Source organism: Amphiprion ocellaris, chromosome 13 (assembly GCF_022539595.1).
Source record: "Amphiprion ocellaris isolate individual 3 ecotype Okinawa chromosome 13, ASM2253959v1, whole genome shotgun sequence".
NCBI classification, from domain to species: domain Eukaryota; kingdom Metazoa; phylum Chordata; class Actinopteri; family Pomacentridae; genus Amphiprion; species Amphiprion ocellaris.
This window is the reverse complement of record NC_072778.1, coordinates 4,661,583-4,667,646: the sequence shown is the minus strand read 5'-3', so window position 1 is coordinate 4,667,646 and position 6,064 is coordinate 4,661,583. Positions and strand designations below refer to the sequence as shown.

The window sequence follows — 6,064 nt, the reverse complement described above, 5'->3', positions numbered from 1 at the left end:
TCTTTCTTCACACTAGCTGTTGAATGTTCATTTAGATCAGGGGTGTAAAACATACAGCCCATAGGACGACTTTGCAAAGTGTAAAAATGACAGAGGAGACATTAACTGCAAATTGTAAATTTGTAAAATTGTAAGTTTAAAGTAATTTCTAGTTTTTGACGAGTTGTTTTGATCATAAAGTAAAATACTACATTGTTCAATTCCAGATACCTGTGACTGAATGTTTTGTGCCTTTGTAGACACACTGATCTGTAAGTTGTAATGTGTAAATGATGAACAGAGATTCAAATTGATATTGAAATAGATTGATTAATATTGTTGAAATTAAATTTATTTTTCTTAAGAAACTTCAGGTTGTTCATAATGTTTTGTAAAGTGATAGTTCGTTAACTGTGGACATTTTCAGACTGTACTGTTTTGCGTTAAGACAAAGGGAAACATTTGGAGTTGTCATTATTTATAGGTTATTATGCTGTGATTTTACTGCTCCAGCCCACTTGAGACTAAATTGGACTTTATGTCTAACTAAAATGAGTTTGACACCCCTGATTTAGACAGATGAACTCATACATTATCTCAAAGCCATTGAAGCATGCATTCCATTGCATGCCAAAGACCTATCAAAGCTGATGACATGTCTATTCTTGGAGCACAGATTTCATACTGTGTCTTAATATTGGCCATTGTGCCTCCATATGTTTCAGTCGTACTGTTGGATGTCGTCAATGTGCAGTATAAACATTTTTTCTTGGCTACTGAAAAATATATCAAACCCTAACCGAGTTAAATGTCAGTATATATACACATTATCTTAGACTAACAACATCCCATAACACCTCAGGGGATTTTGACCCCGAGGTGGGAAACGACTGATTCATGGAAAAGTAGCGTCGTATCACTGAACAGATGCAGGCACATTTAACGTGTTGCACTTTGTGATACGCTTGGGTTCTCTACAGATCCCGCGTATTGCTCGACTTGTTGGATAAGCCTCTTAACTGTCCTCCTGAGACGTGTTGATCCAGGCAGCCACATACATCACACCTGCTGCGACTGAAATGATTCGGCCTGGATTTCTGCGTGTATTAAGAAAAGGTGAGACGAGGCGTGATGATAAATGTCACATCACTGTTTCCTCCTGTGGTACCATAACTGCTGTGTTACTTTAATGTTGGCTTTTGTTTGAAAACTGGAAGAATCCATCTATCTTAACTATCTATCTTATCTTGTTCTAAATTTCGGAGGAGATTCTATCTTCATCACTCCGTCACAGACTATGTAATGTTCATAACTGATAGGAAAAACCTGTATAAACTGGTAGAGTACCATAACAAATGCAGATGCTTCCACGCATGACCGCTGCATGCTACCATTAAGCAATTACAAAAATGCTGAGCAGACCAAGTTGATTCTCATTGTGTGTCAAAATGGCAATAGAAGAAAGACCTAAGTGGCTCTGAAAGAGGGTTCATCGTTGGGGCACTGATGGGAGGAGCTTCAGTCGCTGCTCAACTGGCTTCAATTGGAAGAGTAACCAAAGCCATCATGGAATTTACCGGTAGATTAATAAGAAAGACGTCAGTAAACAGGGTCAGAAATTGCAGTTGACCGTACATATTTGATGAGTATGATGCAGAAGAACAAGGTGACTAAGAATATCAATGTGCACTCTGAACTCATGTTTTTTGTGTTGCTGTTGTGTTTAAGTTTGGCTAAGGAATTTAGTTCTCGTCATTTTGTCTTAGCATTTCATAACTGTCAGCCTTCCTTTGGTTTTACTTGGTTCTTTGAGCTTAGCGACACCCACTAGCTGTTTTTTTGCATCATCACTGTTTTATTTATTAATTTTATCCCTAAAAAATAAATTGCTTCACCTTGCCAATATCTGCTTTTCTGATACTCCCAGCCATCTCTAGACAGCTGGGTCGTAACACTGTAAGTCGGGTGTGTGTCCCAAAGATTTTTTTACTTTCAGTGGATGCTACAACTGACCTTACAAAGTATGTAGTGTTTCATGCAGTGTGCATACAATTGGGAGATACTATTCTGTCATCGTAATGCTTCTTAATCTTTCACCGTTGTAGTCTGTAACTTAAATTGTGCTGTCATCTGCGGTTTTAGCAACTTAAGGTTGTTTATGCTTGCACGAGACACTGTGATACACGACTCCTAACTGTGCAAAGGACCGGTAAAGCATTACTTCAAATTCCAAGTGGGTTTAGGAGGACATCCTGGTAATTTGCATTCTACATTTGATATACTATTAATTGTGAATTTTCTGGTGTACTTTACAGTATGGTAGTATGCATATTGGAATATACATAGAACCATAATGAAATATTGCTTTGGCCTTCAGAGTCATCAGATCTCAACCCAGCTGCACATCTATGGGTGATCTTGGATTGACAACACTCTTCACCACCATCATCAAAACATCAAAGCGCCATGTCTCCTCCAACAATATGCAGCTGAATAACAGAAAACAGAAAACCTCCAGATGACAGAAGGGGGCTGCTAATTTGCTGTCTTCAGCTGTGCAAACAGACTAACAATTGACACTACTGTCTCTTCAATGGAGACAAAGTGGACAAAAACATGAGGCAAACATAGTCAATAAAAAACAGCTGTATAATTATCATCGGATAATGTGTCGAACAGAGTTTCAACCCCTAACACCACGTCAGAAACTAAAGAACAAGGTTAAATCCTAACACAAGCAAACAGAGCTGTGACCCATTTTCCAAATAATATATCTCTTGACCCATGTTGTGCATCAAAGGGTTAAAGATTCACATATGTTAACATGTGACTGCAAAACCTACACAAAAATGTTGGTTGTGCTATTGCTTGACTTTATACAGGCTAACAACAGCATCTGCAGCATCATTAATGTTCTGGTGCAGAGAAAATAATCCTTACCTCTCCTCAGGGTGGTGACATCATGGATTCACTGCTCACTTTAAACCCAGTGCAGCCCTTTGGCATTAGTGAAGTATTGAATTTGTCATGTTTCCTCTCAGTTATCACACTTTACAGATAATCACACTTGTACTTTTATTGTTGTAACTTTCACAGACGTCTGTGTTCTTTTGTTTGGTTTCTGACCTGTTAGTCCTCTGACATACAGCTTTAGAAATGATTATTAGGCCACTGTGTTTTTTTTCTTAAGGTTACAACAGACAGCTGTTTGGCTGAGTCCAAGCTGGTTAGCAATGATTCTCTCACTGTATCCCTCTTCGTAAAGCACCAAACTGGCCTTCTTCTCATTGGCGTTGTTGAGGGATCATTTAGTTTGGCAGCTTATGCACAAAATAATGGTGTCTCTATGTTTGTCACCATCTTGTGTAACTGCTTAATTTGTTACTGTTGCAATACATCACATTTTTCAACACAATTTATTGCAGGTTTTGAGTTATTATGACACATTTTCATGTCTTTCAGAATATACTGTACTTAATTAACCACTATGTTAAAATTCTACCAAAATGATCCATCTAAAAAGCCTGTCATGTGGAAGAAGACAGCAGGTGGTCTAATAATCATTTCCAAAGCTGCAAATGAATTGCCTGATTTGTCATGCTTCCTCCGCATTGTCACATTTGACAGATGCTTGTTCTGGTGCTTTTTGTACTTTTATCTCTGTAACTTTGAGAGAGGTCTGCCTGGGGTGCAGCACTTTGACTCTGGCAGCTACCACGCATGGATTTATCATCTAATAAATTTGAAACTCTGTTCAGCCAATTATCCAAAGCGATGTGCACCTGGTTTAAACTGACATTGTGTGTCAGCCTCATTTTTTGCCCACTTTTACTCTGATAAGGATGCAATAGTCCTCTGGAGCTTGCTATAATACTTAAAGGGTTTATAAGCAGAGTGGTGTAACCCACTTTCTGTAGTTTTCAAGAATAGCCTAACATTCAAAGCACCACTGTAACACTATATTTAGGTTGTGGGTCAGACCACTTTGCCACTAAAATCTAGACCATAAAAGATTACAGAAATGATTAAAAAAAAAAAAAAAAAAAAACCTCAAGATTTTTTGTGAGTTAGTCCACTCTGCTTCTAACACCCTCAGTCTTCATGTTGGGTTTTTTCCATGAATTTGTCACCCCTTTCTACAGGGTGTCCCTAAAGTCTGGACACATAGGTAATCTCATTAACTATATATATTTTTTTAACCTCCACAGATTAAATATGGCTTTGTCGAAAGAAGACAGAGTTGAACTGGTACTTCTCAGTGGATGTGAAGAACGGACATACGGAAGGATAGCAGATGAATTTAACACTCGTCATCCAAGGAGGATTCCACTTGACTTTTCCGTGGGGGCAAAGGTAGTTAAAAAGTTTAAAGAAACGGGCAGTGTCATGGGCAAACCCTGTTCTGGATGAATAAATGTATCTGCTGAAACTAAAGAATTGGCCATGGCTATAATTCATGCTAGCCCCAAAAAATCACTACCCTAACCCTATCTTTCGATACATCCACCCTTCATGTTCACTGAGACGTACCAGTTCAACTCTTTCGTCTTTGGACAAAGTCATACTTAATCTGTGGAGGCAAAAAAAAAACAAAAAGTATAGTTCATGAGATTTCCTATGTGTCCAGACTTTAAGGACACCCTGTATATGATACTGCAACATAGTGCTTAAAAAGTTGTTCTTAAACAATGTAGAACAACTTAAGGGGAAGTGAAACGAAAAGAGTCTAATTCAATATCACAAAAATGGACTCATTAAAGACCATTCATTGTTAAATCTGTTGTCTTGTGTTGCTGCAGCAGCTCTGACACTCTCATCACTACCTTCAACACAAGATATCTACTGTCAGAACTGCACGTCGTTGTGAGATGAGAGCATCAGCTACATGCGAAAAAGAAACACAGCTAAGCCTGCATCATGAAATGCTGATGAGAATGCATTATTGAGGAAAGCGCGCCTGAGCAAACTAGTCAAGTGACTTGTTCTGCTTGGAAACTGCAGCCAACCCATGCAAAGGCGTCCTATAAATAGTCCTGCATCGCTCTCTCCGCTGTGGCTTGCAGGCTGGCAGCTCTGCAGTCACGACTGCCCCCGAATGCTGCCAGAATGAGGCTAAAGCTCCCTTCACTGGGTGTACTGCAGCTGCTGCTCTCTCTCTCTGCCTCTCTGCAGTCACGGGTTGCCCCTGCGTCAGAGCCGAGCCTTGCAAGCTCTGCTGATCACCACCACCGTATACGGCAATCCTTTGAGCTCCCAGCATGCCCTGACGTCATGGGGACTTACGTCACGCACAAGTGACGACATCCCTCCAGATTATGTGTCCGTGCTATTATTATAGAGCTACAGCGTGCGGGGGAGCGAGGGGAGGGATGGGCGGTGATGAATTTAGCTCGTGCCCTGCCCCCTGTGGATTCTCCAATGGCAATCAGTTTTCATTACCCTGCTCTGGCGTCATGTTGGGTTTTATAACAGTATTATGTATGGCTCTAGGTGGGCGAATTAGCCCAAGCGTGCACACACAAACACAAGCATGCAAATGGATGGTGCAGCTGGCACGAATTTATACTTTGTCAGTTGTTGTGTAAGTTGTAGTTTATGCATGTTTCTTGGAGCAATCCTGCATTGTTACTGCAGGCAATCCGCTCACAGTTTCCTACTTATTATCATCCTCCCGGTTTGCAGATGTTTACTTTTCATTACATATTTGTATCCTGAATTGTAAAAAAAAAAAAAAAAAAAAAAATACAAAAACTGCTCTATGCATCTGCTATGTGAAAACAGCGCAGACAAGTTGTTTTCGATTCTTGGTATGTCATGTACATATTGAAGAATTGACAATAAAGCTGACTTTGACTTTGACTTGACTTATTTCCATTTCTTGCATGTTTGGTTTGATTGTTGATGCTTTTACCATAAAAATCTTGTGCTGGGGTTGAGTTGTGAGTGGTACCAGGATTTGTTTCCCCCATACCTTCCTAGAGAGTCTGTCCTTCCTTTGATCTGAGGGTGAGCTGCTGTCGGCAAACGCAGAACTGGGAATTTACAGATCAAAACACTTTTAAGTATCTGGGTTAAAGCTAAGATA

General features: G+C 39.8%; 1 long non-coding RNA gene across 1 annotated transcript; it reads left to right on the top strand.

The window, feature by feature from the left end:
• The first annotated feature begins 962 nt into the window (after positions 1 to 962).
• On the top strand, positions 963 to 5,838 carry LOC129350283 (uncharacterized). The gene is made up of 2 exons (XR_008603626.1): positions 963 to 1,095; positions 2,357 to 5,838. It is a non-coding gene; the product is annotated as an uncharacterized LOC129350283 (long non-coding RNA).
• Positions 5,839 to 6,064: the final 226 nt, after the last annotated feature.